Source organism: Sus scrofa, chromosome 17 (assembly GCF_000003025.6).
Source record: "Sus scrofa isolate TJ Tabasco breed Duroc chromosome 17, Sscrofa11.1, whole genome shotgun sequence".
NCBI classification, from domain to species: Eukaryota; Metazoa; Chordata; class Mammalia; order Artiodactyla; family Suidae; genus Sus; species Sus scrofa.
Window position 1 is genome coordinate 12430076 of NC_010459.5, and position 16745 is coordinate 12446820.

The following is a 16745-nucleotide window of genomic DNA, read 5'->3' on the forward strand; positions in this document are numbered from 1 at the left end:
AACTAGGGAGGTGAATGGCTCACCTTTCTTGATGACAAAGAACAGACTAATGTTCATTTGTCTTTGTGTCTAGTTTTTTTAGAATAAAGCAGCCAGAGTTCCCATTGTGGCTCATTGGTATCAAACCCGACTAGTATCCATGAGGATGTGGATTTGATCCCTGGGCCTGCTCAGTGGGTTAAGGATCTGGCGTTGCTGTGAGCCGTGGTGTGGGTCGCAGATACGGCTCGGATTAGCTCAGATCTGGCATTGCTGTGGCTGTGGCATAGGCCAGTGGCTGAAGCTCTGATTCAACTGAAGCTCGGGGAACACCGGATCCTTAACCCACTGACGGAGACTATGTCAGGTTCTTAACCCACTAATCCACAGCAGGAACTCCACCCTTGTGATTTTTAATTGCATTCATATTTGAAACTCTTTCTGCTTTTCTCTGCACAGTGTCTAAAGATTAAGGCCCATGGTTCTCAATCAACAGGGACAGGGGCCTGAGCTGATGTGCCTTGCGGTGCAGCTGACTTTGTGTTGCAGACCCTCTTGTCATAGCTGCCCCCAGTGGGTTAACACAACCTTGGGTGTGAAGGCAGATCAGTCCCCACACACCTTCCAGATGTTGGGGAACATCTGGGCAGCTGTTTTCATAATATGAGTAAATAGACACAAACACTCTGAATGCGTTCACACATATTTGACTGTCATACCCACAGCTTATCTCACTTGTTCATGCTTATCGTAGGAGATTGTGAAGGCAGTCTTTTATACTCAGGAAAGGGGGCCTTGCGAAAGACTCCCCCAGTCAGGAGCTGCAGGAAGGTCACGTTGAATTCAGCATAAGGAGGAGCGGTCGTAGAGTGATGTTTCAGAGCAGAGTGGGATTCCCGTCACTGCAGGAATCCTGTCATCAGCTGGTTGGCCATGTGGCCAGGAGACTATAAGCCATGATTCTAGCATCAGAGAGCAGGTGGGCTGAATCACATTTGAAGACCTTTTCAGTCCTGGTTCATGATTCTTTGAGCTACACCTAGTTAAGGAGAAAGAAGATGCAGCTCAGATTCGACCCCTAGCCCCAGAAATGACCCTGAAAAGAACATTTTAAAAAATTAAAAAATATGTATTTTTATATTGAAAATATAAAAATTAAAAATAATACGTAATATATATAATGTTACATATATATAGAAAACATAGTAGGGTTTCTAAACATAACCTTAGAAAAACCGATTTTGTGTTTGGGTGTTGGTGGTCTGAATGTCGGAGCGGTTGAGTGGGAGACCGTGGGAAAACGTGGGTTCCACATCCTCAAAGAGCTCTAAACGAGGGCCAGGGATTCGCTGAGCGCTGAACTAGTGCGATGAGGTTGGGGGTTCTTTGTGTTTAAACAAGTCATGATAAAAGCCTGCCTCCGGTCATGCTTTCGGACGATGACAGTTGCTTCGACTCAACACCAGCTGAGGGGCAGCAGGTGCCTGTTGACCATCGCATTTGTTAGCTGTACGGATTTAATGATTATCTGTCTCTGAAACATGGAGGGGACAGCATTTGCTCCAGTTTCCTTTCCCCAGTTGTTTCACTGGCTTTGGTTTCTGCATTGTATTCTCACATAATAGCATGATTTTTTTTTTCTTTGTACAACCATCTGGGAGAAGAAGATAAAGTAGAAAAACATGATCACGTCCTGTGCCTTAGGAAACCTGTTTATCTCCTCTCGCAAACAGAAAATATCCCTTTATGTCTGTGGTTTGGTGACTTTTTCACAAACTCCTGAGTGGTACAGCTTTCCGTTTTGACTGTGTTATTTTAAAATCCCGTGGCATATGGAAGTTCCTAGGGTAGGGGTCAAATCAGAGCTACAACTGCCTGCCTACACCACAGCCACAGCAATTAGATCTGAACTGTGTCTTCGACCTACACCACAGCTCTCTGCAACACCAGACCCTTAACCCAGGGAGCGAGGCCGGGGATTGAACCCACATCCTCATGGATCTTAGTTGGGTTTGTTAAGGGAACTCCGAAAGTGCAGATCTTCATGGCACCCTGAGATGCGTTTTACAACAGGGCAAACAGGGAGTTCCCATCCTGGTTCAGTGGGTTAAGGACCCGACTGGTGTCCATGAGGAGGTGGGTTCGATTCCTGTCCTTGCCCAGTGGGTTAAGGATCTGGCGTTTCCACAAGCTGCAGCATAGGTTGCAGATGTGACTCAGATCCAGCATTGCTGTGGCTGTGGTGTAGGCTGGTAGCTGCAGCTCTGATTCAACCCCTAGACTGGGAACTTCCATATATTGCAGGTGCAGCCCTGAAAAAAAAAAAAAAAACCAAAAAAAGACAAACAAAACAAGAAAAGGGTAGAGTAGATGGAACTAGCTCTAAAACGCTGTAGCTGCCTGCATGGTGAGCCCCGCCTCTATGCTCTGCAGCAATACTGCCTGCTTCCTGGGAGACTGAGGCACTGGGCGAGGATCCAGAGCTTTTTTATGTCAGGGTAGGGGTGGGTCTGCCTGAGTGCCCTCCGCCCACCCTATAACTTGGGTCCGCTTCGCTCTGCACCCCGGGGAAGGTCTCTTTGTGCTCCTCTCCTGTTTCCCCAGCAGTTCTGCTGTCACTGGTCATTCAAGCTTTCAAGCTTGTTGGCTGGGCTGTGCAGGGCTGTGGGGAGTGGGGTGGTCTCTGACACCCTGATTAAAGCTCAGTCCTACCAGGTCCCTGGGTCTGGGAGTGCTTTCCTGTCGCCCCCCCATCCCGGGAATAAGGCTTATTTACTCCTCTCTCCCCTACATGTAGCGAACATTCACCAGTTTCCCCAGCTGGATTGCACTTTACCCAGCAATAAAGTTTTGGTTCCACAGAAGTGGACAGGAGGGAAGGGTACCCCCTTCAAGGTTGCTGTACCCCACCCCCAGGCTGGCATCTCAGGGGCACTTTGAGGGCCCTTTCTGATTTTCTGTGACTGCCTGGTGACATTTTTGAAGGAGGATCCACGGGGGGATGGCGGGGGAGGGGGGGCGTCCAGAATTCTCACTCTCTGGACCTCAGGGTGTCCCCGTCCCGCCAGCCTGCTTTTGGCTCCTTCACTTTGTGACCTTCCTCTGAGCCAGCAACCCTGCCTCTCCCCAGATTTGGGGCCAGTTGTTTGTTCTGTGGTCCCAGCTCTTCACAAAGTTCAGAAAAGCCCTGCATTTGAAATTAGGAACTCCAGCAGTGCATCTTCAAGCTCGTTACATCTGGGAGTGGAAGCAGAGGTGTGAAACCACTTCTTATAATAATAATTTAAAATCTATTGATTGCTCTGTCTACTTTGTTTCTCTATGAATCAATAATCTCTTCTCACAACTGTCATGCTCAAGCCAACAGTTTAAAAGGGCTGAATTGCAGAGTTCCCGCCATGGCGCAGTGGGTTAAGAATCTGACTGCAGTTGCTCGGGTCGCTGCAGAAGATGCAGGTTAGATTTGTGGCCGGGTGCAGTGGGTTAAGGATCCAGCATTGCTGTAGCTACGTAGGTCACATGCGTGGGTCACAGCCACCGCTCAGATTCAATCCCTGGCCTGCGAATTTCCATATGCCGCATGTGCGGCCATAAAAAAAAAAAAGAAGAAGAAAAGAAAAAAGAAAAACAACTATTGCATTGATTTCACTCTTAGTGCGAATGTTGGGACATCCCAAGCTGGACGTCTGAGCAGAAACCTACCGCGAATCCACAATTTCTTCTCTATGGCCTGAGTCAGAGAAGCAGCATTGTTGCTTAAAACCCATCTTGTGCTGTGTGTCTGCTCTTTATTTGTGTTTTAATGCCTCAGTGTTGGGCACTTGGATTTCTTCTCTCAAAGGCCACATCATCATAAAAACTAAGATGATTCTCACTGTGACAACTGCGAATTTCCAAGCACATGTTCCCCAAACTGGTGTGTGGAGCCGTCCCTGCCTTCCTTGTTGCCGCAATGCGGGGTTTTTATTTCCTATCCCTTTCTGCCTCTGACCTTAGTCTGCCTGGAATCCTTGTCACCCCTGTGCCGTATCAGCTGGGTGAGGGGAGTTAAGGGATCGTAGACAGAAGGGGAAAGGCACTGTCTTGTTCTCACGTTAGAATCCTTCTTCTTGCACCCCCTCCACTCCCTGCCCCCTGCAGGTCTGGGGATACCTTGGTGGCTGAAACTGGCACCGGCTGCTCCAGCTCTTTGTCTCCACTGCACAAACCCTTGTTCAGGAAATAAAGCCACGACTTTGAAACCCGGGAGGCCATGGTCTCCCCTCTGCACCCTGTGCTGCTGCCTCCCCTGGGGCTCTGGCACAGGCTGTGACTGGGCCTCCTTCTCTCCTTCCTTGCAGCCTGTGCCCCTTGTTTCCAGCACAGTGTCCTGAGGGGAGGGATGGTCCCTTCTCCCATCTGCTCTCATGCTGACATTTTTTTCTTTTTATGGCTGCACCTGTGGCATATGGAGGTTCCTGGGCTAGGGGTCAAATTGGAGCTGCAGCTGCCAGCCTACACCACAGCCACAGCAACACCAGATCCAAGCCACATCTGTGACCTACGCCACAGCTTGCAGCAACATGGATCCTTAACCCACTGAGAGAGGCAAGGGATCAAACCCACATCCTCACAGAGAGTATGTCACGTTCTTAACCCACTGAGCCATGATGGGCACTCACTCCCCCGACCATTTTCAATAGTGGTTACACTGGCTTTCTAGGTGAGTCACTCTGATAGCAGGCTAGAGGTGATATTCGAGTGGGTTGAGAGGAGAGGCAGGGTTGGGAAATAGTTTGTCAGTTCCTCAACATGTGAAACGGAGTTTCCATGGGACCCAGCAGCTCTACAGCCTCCGTATTTACCCCAGAGAAAGGAGGACTTACATCCACACAAAACCTGTGCACAGATGTTCGTGGCAGCATTGTTCCTAATAGCAGATGGTGGAAGCTGCCCAAACACCCGTCTCTGGATGGATTGATAAACACAATGTGGCTTATCCGCACAAAATTATTTGCCATAGAAGGAAACGAGGCACTGATACCCGCTACAACATGGATGTCCCTAGGGAGCACGGTGCCGAGTGGAGTCTAGATACAGAAAAACACACATGTTGGAGTTCCCGTTGTGGCTCAGCAGTAACAAACCCGACTAGTATCCATGAGAACTTGGGTTCGATCCCTGGCCCTGCTCAGTGAGTTAAGGATCCGGCGTTGCGGTGAGATTCGGTAGCTGTAGCTCTGATTCAAGCCCTAGCTGGGAACTTCCGTATGCCGCAGGTGTGGCCATAAAAAAAAATAGACCATGTGTTGTTGAAGTCCCCTCGTGTGAAACATCCAGAAGAGGCAAACCCATGGAGACAGGATGTAGAGGATTGGTTGTCTAAGCCTCCAGGTGGGTGGCTGGGGCTGGGGGCGGTGGGGGTGCTAAATAGGTACAGGCTTTCCTTTCAGGGAGAGGAGATGCTCAAAAATTGAGTCGTGGTGATGGTTTTACAACCCTGTGAATGTAGTCAAAGAGGCGACTTGTGCAGTTGAAATGCTGAATTGTTTGGTATGCACATTACATCTCAGCAAAGCCACTTATGAATAAATACAAATAAACATGACATAATCTCTGTCCTCCCCGCCCCCCCCAAAAAAACCCAAAAAAGAATGAAGGCCTAGAGACGAATGAAAAGCATTTAAAAATAGTCGAGGTGGTGAAGGCTCCTCAGCTGGGGCTGCAGCCGCAGACTGGAGGGCGGGAGGAGCAGAGCATCAGGAGGCGGTAGCTCTGTGGGTCCAGCCGGGGAGTCCTGGGCTCTTTCTTAGATGTTTTTCAAGTGTATGTTGTGAACAAGCTACGTGACCCTATTGACTTATACCATGGCTTTTTGAAAAAGGAATTTAAGGCAGCTTTTATTGTAGCACTTTCTTTAAGGCAGCACTTTCTTTAAGTGGCATTTCTTGATGTCAGATCTCCTTTCCACTTACGTACATGCTAACGTATATCCTTCTTATATAAGATACCAATATGGACAGACACCTGGTGGGGAAGTGGGGCCGAGGCTGAGAGAAGGAAGACCCACATACTCATTTTACTGTAACATGAGTGCAACAGACAGAACTATGAAAAAATCTCTATTGACGTGATTCTTTTTTTTTTGTTTGTTTGTTTTTCTTTTTTGGCCACCCCATGGCAAATGGAACTCCTGGGCCAGGGATCAGATCTGACCCGCAGTTGCGACCTATGCTGTAGCTGCAGCAACACTGGATCCTTTAACCCACTGTGCTGCGCTGGGGGTCAAACTTGTGTCCTGTGCTGCAGAGACGCTGCTGATCCTGTTGCTCTACAGTGGGAACTCCTGTCTGCATGTTTCTGTAAACTGATGGCCTTCAGAATGAAACTCCAATTTGGAAATCATCTTCCAAACATGCTCTTGGAGTTCCCGTTGTGGCAAAGCAGAAATGAATCCGATCAGTAGCCATGAGGTTGCAGGTTCGAACCCTGGCCTCACTCAGTGGGGCTGAGGATCTGGCATTGCGGTGAACTGTGGTATTGGTCGCGAATGCAGCTCGGATCTGGAGTTGCTGTAGCTGTGGTGTAGGCTGGCATCTGTAGCTCAGATTTGACCTCTAGCCTGGGAACTTCCACATGCCGAAGGTATGCCCTCACCTCCCCCCGAAAGCAAACATTGTCTTATTAATCTGAGGCTGAACATTCAAGCCTGAGAACCAAAAGCCTGTAAACCATCACCAGGGGACAGCCATCAGCAGAGGCCCAGGAGCTGGGCTGCCAGGGGGACCAGCTACAGGACCAGAAGACTGGGCCTCTCACCGGTGCCAAAGGGGACAGAAGCCTGCAGGTCAGAGTGGGGCGTCAGGCCCGACACAGGCAGGCTTGGCACAAGTTGGCAGGGCTGCCCACGTGGGGCCGATGGCGCTGAGCTTAAGTGGCTCCAGTCAGTTAGAGGTCTGGGGCTCAGCTCAAGGCAGGAAACAGGCGGGAGACGTGATCTGAGTCAGGTCAGGAGCGGTGAGCCAGCCCTTGGAGAGGCAGCGAGTTCACCGCCCTGGGACAGGTTTTTGCTCAGCAAACACTTATTAAACACCTAGTGCGTGTCAGGCATAGCCTGGGGGCACGTCGCCTGATCCTCAGGACCAGCGCTGTGTGCTTCCCTGAAAGGAAGCTTCACGGTTCTCATGTAGTTAATATTTTGTTATGAAAATCCCATAAATTTCCAGACATTTTCCAAAGGAGTCTCATTGGTTACCAGTGTTCTAAGGCTCATAGTTTAAACATGTTATTCATTTTCAAGCTCACGGCTGAACCACCTGGAATTATGAATATGTTCGTGGTCAGTCAATAAATAGCATTTATTAATAGTATGGAGTATTCTTTGCCCTTCCCTCCATGTTTAATGAAACCGTTAATCTCAGTAACCTCTACCCACAAACTAAACTGCACTGGAATTTATGAATAATAGCAGACAGTGGGGTCTCTATTTGTGTATGGATGGAAAAGTATGTCTTAGGACCCTTCAGTCATGTACCAAATTTATTCAGGATCAGTCATGTGCTTTGCAGGTTATTGGGTAGCAGCAGGATGTGTGCCAGATGCTGTGAGTGAAATCTAAACAGACCCTACTTTATTTGGTTAAAGATGTAGTGGGCATGATTTAAGTTCTTGCTTGAACTTAAGTCCACACAAGTATCATGACAGATGAATGGGCGAAAGATAGGAACAGAGCCTCATGGAAGAGACATGTGTGCCTGATGTACATGTGAAAAATCAAGGAATAGATAAAAACTAAAAGTTGAGCTGTTAATTGCCATCATTTAAAAAGTGACATTGGGAGTTCCCATGGCATGGCTCAGCGGTAATGAACCCAACTAGCATCCGTGAGGATGCGGGTTTGATCCCTGGCCTCGCTCAGTGGGTTAATGAGTGGGTTAAAAAAAAAAAAAAGGTGACACTGCATGGCATTGGTGAGAGTGGGGTGAAATGAACATTTATACCTAGTAATGTGAATATAAATGAGGACAACCATTCTGTAAGGTAATTTGTATCGAGAGCCTTTAAGATCCTCACACCTTTTCCAGTATTTTCTTTTCTTTTCTATTTTTTTTCTCCCCCGCCTTTTCTAGGGCCACTCCTGCGGCATATGGAGGTTCCCAGGCTAGGGGTCAAATCGGAGCTGTAGCCGCCGGCCTGCACCACAGCCACAGCAGTGTGGGATCCGAGCCGTGTCTGCGACCTACACCACAGCTCTCGGCAATGCTGGATCCTTAACCCACTGAGCCAGGCCAGGGATCGAACCTGCAACCTCATGGTTCGTAGTCAGATTCATTAACCACTGCGCCACAACGGGAACTCCTTGCTATTATTTTCATTTCTGAAAATATATTTTCAGAAATGCCCATGAGTATTTTTTTTTTGGCTTCACCTGCAGCATATCGAAATTCTGGGGCTGGGGATCAAACCTGCACCTCACAGTGACCCGAGTCGCTGAAATTCTTAGTCACTGTGCTGCATAGGGAACTCTGCCCATGAGTATTTATATCAAGAAATATAGTTATAATAGTAAAAAAGTAGAAACAACCCAAATGTCTGACAACAGCATATTGGTAAAATCATGCAGTGTCTATAGAGCACGATACTGTGCAGCTGCTAAAACATCATTTATTCAGTAACTAGTAAGTAAGATGGGGCAAAGCCTGTGTCATGAGAAAAACTATAACTTTAACTGTAATTATAAAGTTTGCATCTGTGTAAAGATGAAGAGGATGAATCTATTGTATCAAAGCATTTATGGTTTTATTCCTAAGTGTTGGAATTATAGGTAATCCTATGGTTCTGGATATTCCACTTTGACCATCTGTTGCCCTTAGACTTTGCAAAAGGGCATAGCCATGCTTGAATCATGTTGATATGATTTAAAAAGACAGTAGGGGAGTTCCCATCGTGGCACAGTGGTTAACGAATCTGACTAGGAACCATGAGGTTGCAGGTTCGGTCCCTGCCCTTGCTCAGTGGGTTGATGATCCGGCGTTGCCGTGAGCTGTGGTGTAGGTTGCAGACGCAGCTCGGATCCCGCGTTGCTGTGGCTCTGGCGTAGGCCGGTGGCTACAGCTCCGATTCGACCCCTAGCCTGGGAACCTCCATATGCCACGGCAGCGGCCCAAGAAATAGCAAAAAAGACAAAAATAAATAAATAAATAAATAAATAAATAATAAAAAATAAAAAGACAGTAGCATTCATCTCCCCAAAGTGGCAAAATCTGGTGGTGGAAACAGACCCAGAATCCAGGGTGGCAGTGTTAGCGCCCGTCTGTCCTCTTCTGGAGAATCAAGAAGAGGAAAAAAACATTGTAGATCGCTTCTCAATCTTGACCAGTCTTGAGCCTAAATACCCAGCCAGCCTGCTAAGATGAGGGGTGTTCTTGGGCTAGTGAGGCTCAGCCTTCTGGGAGAGGTTTGAGCACCGCTTCCCTGAGCCCTGAGTTCCGTTTCTGCCCTTGTCATGACGGTCCACAGGTCTGCAGGCAGGAGGGAAGGCTGGAGGGTAAAGCGGATGCTTACCCTCATCACCAGCTCTGCAGGACGGTGGCCCTGGGTCCCGTGGACCCTAAACAACAGTTTGGTGGAAGCTGTATTCCCCTGACACCCCAGCAGCTCTGATGCTCTCCACCCTGGTCCCTGTCCCCCTGGCTTCTTCTAATTATTTTAAGGCCCTCTGGGGTCTTGTAGAGGAATGGGAGTTTCAAATGTCAAGAAGGAGAACAAAATACCTCCTTTTGCCGCTCTTGGAAAAAGACCCTACTGTCAATGGTGCCTTTTTTTTTTTTTTTTTTTTTTTTTAAGCCTGTCTCTCCCGTTTCCCTTCTTTTCCAAAAATATGTCTTGTAGTCAGTCTGTGAAAGCTAGCATGAGCTGCCTGTGTGGCTTTCCATCTGTAGCTGGGTCTGCATGATGTGCCATATATTTAGCTGCCTAAATTAGGACTGTTCCGGGAAGTCAGATGGGAGAGCAGGCCTATTGATCAGGATTAGCTTCTGAATGCTGTTGGCTCTTATCCCTGAATCCAGAAGTTAGAGATATTTGGGGACATCAGAGGAACAGATGGCCCATGAAGGCAGCTGGCCCGTGTGGTAATTAGTCCAGGGAGGCAATTGGTCATTTTCTGAGCTTGGAAGCAGAATTCTGCTGTTGATGCCATTCAAGTTGTGGACATAAGCTTCTGGTGGAACTCAGGGCTAGAAAGTGTGGGTAAATTGCATCGTCACAGCTGGGAGAGAACAGTTCCTCTTGGCTTTCCAGGGGAAAGGTTCTAAGCAAAAAAATGGAAGGAGAGGGTTTTTGTTGCTTTGTTTGTTTTAGGGCTGTACCTGCAGTGTATGGAAGTTCCCAGGCTAAGGGGTCGAATCAGAGATGCAGCTGCTGTCCTACACCACATTCACAGCAACGTGGGATCTGAACTGCATCTGTGACCTACGCCACAGCTCACGGCAATGCTGGATCCTTAACCCACTGAGCGAAGCCAGGGATCAAACCTGCATCCTTATGGATACTAGTCGGGTTCGTTATCGCTGAGCCAAAATGGGAACTCCTATTTGCTTTTGATTTAAAATTGGAGATACTCAGTCTTTTAATAGGGCTGGGGAAAGATGTCTTTGTAAGGGAGCCAGTGAAAATACAAGATAGGGCATTCATGGTGCCGACCCCACACTCCTCTTTCATGGTGTTTGTGCCCTGTGATGGCTTAGTTTTCTGGGTCCCCCACCAGCCCAAGATGACACTTGTTAGCCCTGACACTAACTAGAGTGCCTGGTACATAGATACTGATGCGTGTTTGTTGAATGAATAAATGTACTCACCAGAGCAGAAGGGAAGGGATCGGTCTGCACAGAGAGGAGGGAGAATGCATCCTTTGAACCTCAAGGTCACTCACTAAAGCTGGTTGCTCAGGCTAAGATCCTGGAGTCACCCCTGACTCCTCTCTTTTGCTCATCAGTCCTCTGGCAAACGGGCTGGTTCTCTCCTCAAAATACACCCAGAATCTGACGACCATCAACCACCTCTCCTGGCTCCACCCCGGTCCAACTGGTCCACCTATGTGGTCACTGGGACAGCCACCCAGTAGTCTCCGGGCTTCCACCTTCCCGGTGGGTCCACTCCCAACACAGCAGCCAAAGCAATCCTTTCAAAACTTAAGTCGGATTATGTTACCCTTCAGCTTAAAACCAGCCCAGGTGACCTCATTCACAGAGGATAAAAGCCAGGTCCCTACCATGTCCCCTCCCTGGCTCCCTCCTCCTCTCCCCAGCAGCTCTGCCAGGCTTGCTGGCCACCCTTGCGTCCTCCGGGGCACCTAGGCAGTCTCCTGGGCACAGCCAGTTCATCCCCCTCCCCCGACTCCTCTCTGGAACCCTCTTCCTCCAGGCGTGCAAATCCCTGGCCTTCTTCGCCGTTCTTTTCACCTGAAACTGATCCACCAGGGCGTCACCTGATGGCCATATTCCATTCTGTGATTTTTCTCCCCAGCAGCCCCTGCTTCCCTTAAACGCCTTTATCTTTCTCTATAAAGGGACCCGCCTTTTCTCTTGTTCTGTAATTTGCTCCTTTAGGTTTATGTTTATTCTTTTCCCAACTAGAACGTGAACTCCACAAGTCAGGCCTGGGCTAGTGCCTGGCACACAGTAGGTACTCAGCGATGTTGCAGTATGAATGTGAGCTGAAAGGACACCTTCTGTTTAATGCCTATGTAAATGATCTTGGGATTTACTGCACATCCTCGTGGGAAGCCAAAGGCAAAAGAAATCCTTTAACTATTATTTTTAAGGAAGAAAGTTAACCCACATTCAGAAGCCAGCTCACACTTTCAAATGATGCTTCCTTGCTGAAGTATTACCTCAATGTTTTTCTCAAGCTGACAACTCTAAAGAGCTTAAATTTTACCCCTGAAAGCTTGCGCTTGAACATTTACTCATGTTCTGCCCTAGAGACTTATCCATCATGTTAATATGGGGAAAGCGCTATGAAATAAATTATACCCTAAATCACAGTATTGCTTTTAGAAAGACAAACAATTTCACTCCAGCTAATACCCCGAAGAGATCACCATTTCACATCCCAGTGGCAGCTGTGGGTGCAGAAATAAAGTGTCCTTTACTGCTGCTCTTGCTTAGTCAAGCCAGCCCTAGATGCCAGGGGCACTGGATGCCTAGTCCCTGAGATGGTCCCTGGGAGGAAGGGGCCACCATGTGTCAAGGGCCTGCACCAAGTGTGAAGGGCCTGAAACAAGTGAGTCTGGAGCCAGAGTTTCCTCTGGGACACCTCAGGGGAGACGGTCAGGACGGTCGGTCAGAATGTGGGTTTGGAGGTCAAGACAGAAATCAGGTCTGGAGCCGTGGAGGTGGGTGGGACACCTTAGGGTGCTGACGTGGATCTGATCCATAGAGAGGAGCGAGGTACGCTGGTGGCCATGCTCAGAGTGAGGCGACCTGCAGCTGAACTGGGGGACGGAACACCCACACTGAGTGATGGGCAGTGAGGATTCAGGGGGTGGGGGTCATGCAGGACGCTGGAAAGGAGCGGCCAAGGGAGTTGGCGGAAAATTGGGGAAATTTGGTACCTTGAGAGCCGAGGGAACGAAGCGGTTTTTAGGTGGAGAGATGGGGCGTGCTCATGGAAGGCTAGTGAGAGGGGGTGCACAGTGGGGACCCACAGCGCCCTTGGGTTCACCCCAGGAGGCCAGTGATGCCCTGGGTTCCCGAGAACCCTCTCTGTGGTGGGGCAGAAATAAGATCTCAGTGGGTGGAGGAAAGGAAGGGGGGAAACAGTCCTCGGTCTTAGACCACGGGATCTAGAACCGCTCTGCCCAATGTGGTGAGCACCCAGCATGTGTGGTTGGTTACAGTGAAAGTTAAGAGTTCTGTTGTGGTTAAGAACCCACCATGGTTTCCATCAGGATGCCTGCCGGTTCAATCCCTGGCCTTGCTCGGTGGGTTAAGGGTCTGGCATTGCCAAAAGCTGCAGCATAGGTCACAGATGTGGCTCTGATGTGGTGTTGCTGTGGCCGTGGTGTAGGCTGGCAGCTATAGCTCTGACTCGACCACTAGCCTGGGAACTTCCATATGCCTCAGGTACAGCCTTAAAAAAAAGGAAAGAAAAGAAAAGTATATCAAATTAGAAATTCACTTCCTCATTTTCTTTCTTTTTCTTTTTTTTTTTTTAATGTCTTTTTAGGGCTGTACTCGCAGCACATGGAGATTCCCAGGCTAGGGAGCCAATTGGGGCTGTAGCTGCCAGCCTGCACCACAGCCATAGCAAGGCAGGATCCAAGCCTTATCTGCAACCTACACCACAGCTCAAGGCAACGCCAGATCCTTAACCCACTGAGCGAGGCCAGGAATTGAATCTGCGTCCTCATGGATGCTAGTCAGATTCATTTCTGCTGAGCCTTGACGGGAACTCCAGTTCCTCATTTTCACTAGGCACATTTCAGGTGCCCAGGAGCCATCTGGCAGCACCGATCCAGAACATTTTCATCATCATAGAAAGTTCTGACAGTGGTGGTTTAGATGCCGAGCAGTGACAGAGAGAAAAATGGAGCAGTAGCTGTTTTGAGCTCTGTGCGTGTGTGCGCATGCGTGTGTGTGTGTGTGTGTGTGTGTGTGTGTGTGTGTGTGTGTGTGTGTGTGATGAGAGATGTAAGATCCTTAGACTTGGTGGGAAGGAGCTCATGTGTGAAATGTGTTTGCTTCTGTCCCATCAGGCAGCTGTGGTACATAGAAAAAAGATCCCTTCTGCTCTTGCCAGCATGTTGATACCCTTAAAAAATAATAAGTTCTAGGTGTATTTATAAAGTTTACTTGGGGGAGTTCCTGTCATGGCTTAGTGGAAACAAATCTCACTAGCATCCATGAGGACACAGGTTTGATCCCTGGCCTCACTCAGTAGGTTTGGAATCCGGCGTTGCTGTGAGCTATGGTGTAAGTCACAGATGTGGCTCAGATGTGACGTTGCTGTGGCTGTGGTGTAGGCCAGCAGCTGTAGCTCCAATTGGACCCCCTAGCCTGGGAACCTCCATATGCTACAGGTGTGGCCCTAAAAAGACAAAAAAAAGAGTTTATTTGGGAAGAGAAAATATTGATTTATCCCTGCATCTTGAAAAATTTTCAGCTTTGCACATAAAATGAGATTGATATATGCTGGTTGACAAACTCTGGACGCCTCCTGAGGCATCAGTGCTGGTGATGAGTGCACAATTGCACAGCCTCTGAGTGTGTTCTGTGCCCCAGCTCCTGTGCTGGGCATTGAGGAATTGGAGTGAATTATAACTGTAAGAATGCATGTGTGTCTCCCAGTTTTGTGCACTCTTTCCCCCAAGTGGCTCCAGGGTCCATGTGGGTGTTCCCCTATGCTGTGATTTGGGGATCTAGAGACTTGTAGATAATACATCCCCAACTGTGTGGCCACCCCTAAGGTCACACCTGTCCACATGTGTTTGCCTAGGTCACACCTGTCCACTCAGTGCTTGCCCACTTGTTAGGGCCTAGGGTGTAGCAGAGATTTTTATTTATTCATTCAGTTAATTATGTCTATGTGCTCTTTTAAATTGAAACAGTTAATTTATAATATGTTGGTTTCAGGTATACAGTTACGTGTGTGTATGTGTATGTTATATATATTTTTCAGATTCTTTCCCATTATAGGTTATTATAAAATATTGAGTAGAGTTCCCTGTGCATGCAGTAGGTCTTTGTTGGTTACCTTTTTTATATGTAGTAGTATCTGTTAATCCCAAACTGCTAATTTATCCACCCTCCCTGTAGCAGTGGTTAAGGATTGGCTGCTGTGGCTCGGGTTACTACTGTGGTGCAGGTTTGATCCCTGGTCCGGGAACTTCCACATGTTGGGGTGTGGCCAAAAAAAAAGAAGTCAGATCTTGTGAACTGTATTCCGTTTGTGTGGAGCCAGATTTCTTTATAAGCCTCACCTGCTACAGTTAAGGCATCACAAGCACACAGAGGAGAATAAGACAGAATGAATGAGAAAAATGAAGCATGAAGTTTTCAGATTTTACAGTACAGTAATAATGGAAGGAAAAGAAGAAATCCCGCTATCAAATGAACTACATTGATGAACAAAGGCCAGCTGGCACTTGGACTCCTGGCTCACAGTGATGCCTTGAGAAGCCAGGTTCTCACCGTGGATTGAGTCTTCTGGCCCTTAGAGACCTTTCCTCGTACACAGGAGGGCAGAGAGCCTGGAGCTTTTTGTGGCCCCTGAGGTGTCATACCCTGTGTCGGTGGCAGCTGTGACGACTGCCCTCATTATTGGAACGAATGGGCCCCGGGCCCAGAAGACAGCTTTTGCACAAGTTTTTACAAATGGGTCCTTGTCTTGAAATACGATGTTTCCTCTTATCTCTTCCTGATGCCATCTCCTCACCATGACAACCGCCTCTCACAGTAGCCATTAGTCATAAGACCGCTACCCTGCCAGGTTTTCACCATCTAGTCTGTCTGAGCACCATCAGACAAGATGTCCCCAGGCATCCACGATGTCCTCGTGCCCCCCTCCACGCCTTTCTGAAAGAAATGTCCACTGTCCAGATGCTGACAACCTGAAGTGGACTTTATAGAGCAAGGAAGCCAGGGCTTCTCAAGATCTTTACCTGTGTACACCTGGCGAAGATGCATGTGTGCTGAGCGGTCCTGGCAAGGAGGGTACCAGCACCCCAGGCTCAAAGCTCTGGTGGTTCCAGTGCTCTTCCCACCAGTGCACTGTTCCTGCCATCGAGGGATGAAGCTCTGCCTTCAAGCCTCTGCAGCCAGGATGCTCCTTTACTGCACAGTTCAGAGTGAAGTGTCAGAGCAGCTCAGGGTGGACAATAGGGCATCGATCCTGTTCTTACCTCCTGGAGACACTCTGCACAGTACTAGTGCCTGGAACTCCTGGGATGGCCTTGCTGCATTCAGAATCGCCAGATTATGGAAGCGTTGAAATCATATTCTCCAGAACAGTGCTTTCCAAGCTTGGCTGCACGTTGAAATCTCTTGGGGAGTCCCGGCCCCTTCACAGACCCAGTAAATCAGTCTCTGGGGGCGAGGCCTGGGCATCACTATTTTTAAAGCTCCGTGGATGATCCCAGAGTGCAGGCTTGGTTGTGAACCACTGCTCTGAAGGAATGGCCAACTTGAGCAGGAATGGCTTTCCAGGTTATAGTGCCCAAGCCTGTGCCTGTTCGGGGTTGGTCTCTGGAAGCTGTGATCCTCTCTGTGGAACATCGTGAAATACATTTGACCTTCTCTCTGGAACTAGTACATGACCTTCATCTGGGGGGAACTGAAGTCTTTCTCTTTCCTTTCCCTCTCCCCAAATAACATGCAAGCTAACACATATTGAATGCTTTGAGTTGTTTTATGTATTAAGAGCTATATTTGTGCTTCAATCCCCAAGAGAACCCCATGAGCCAGGTCTTGGGTTATAGTCATGCATATTTTATCAGCGGGGACACAGAGACAAAGCACAACCACCTGCCCAGGATGACACAGCTGGGACTTGAACCCAGGCGCCCTGGCTTCATGCTCTGTGCTCCTGTCCCCTGCCTCTCGGTCCTCAGAGAGAAAGCCAAGCAAGCATTGATTTATTCAACAAGTCCTTACAGAGCCCCTACAGTTGCCAGGACCTCACTCATACCTTCATGGATGTGAATTAGGGATGGCTAAACAGGTAACAGACCTCTGTATCACTGCCGGGAAAAACAACTTAAAATCAATTTCAGAATGGAATTCCCA

At 48.4% G+C, this 16745-nt stretch overlaps 1 protein-coding gene across 1 annotated transcript in view; it reads left to right on the forward strand.

Annotated features, from left to right (window-relative positions):
- The window catches only part of CSGALNACT1 (chondroitin sulfate N-acetylgalactosaminyltransferase 1), a 353637-nt gene that overhangs the window by 284935 nt on the left and 51957 nt on the right, over window positions 1-16745 (forward strand).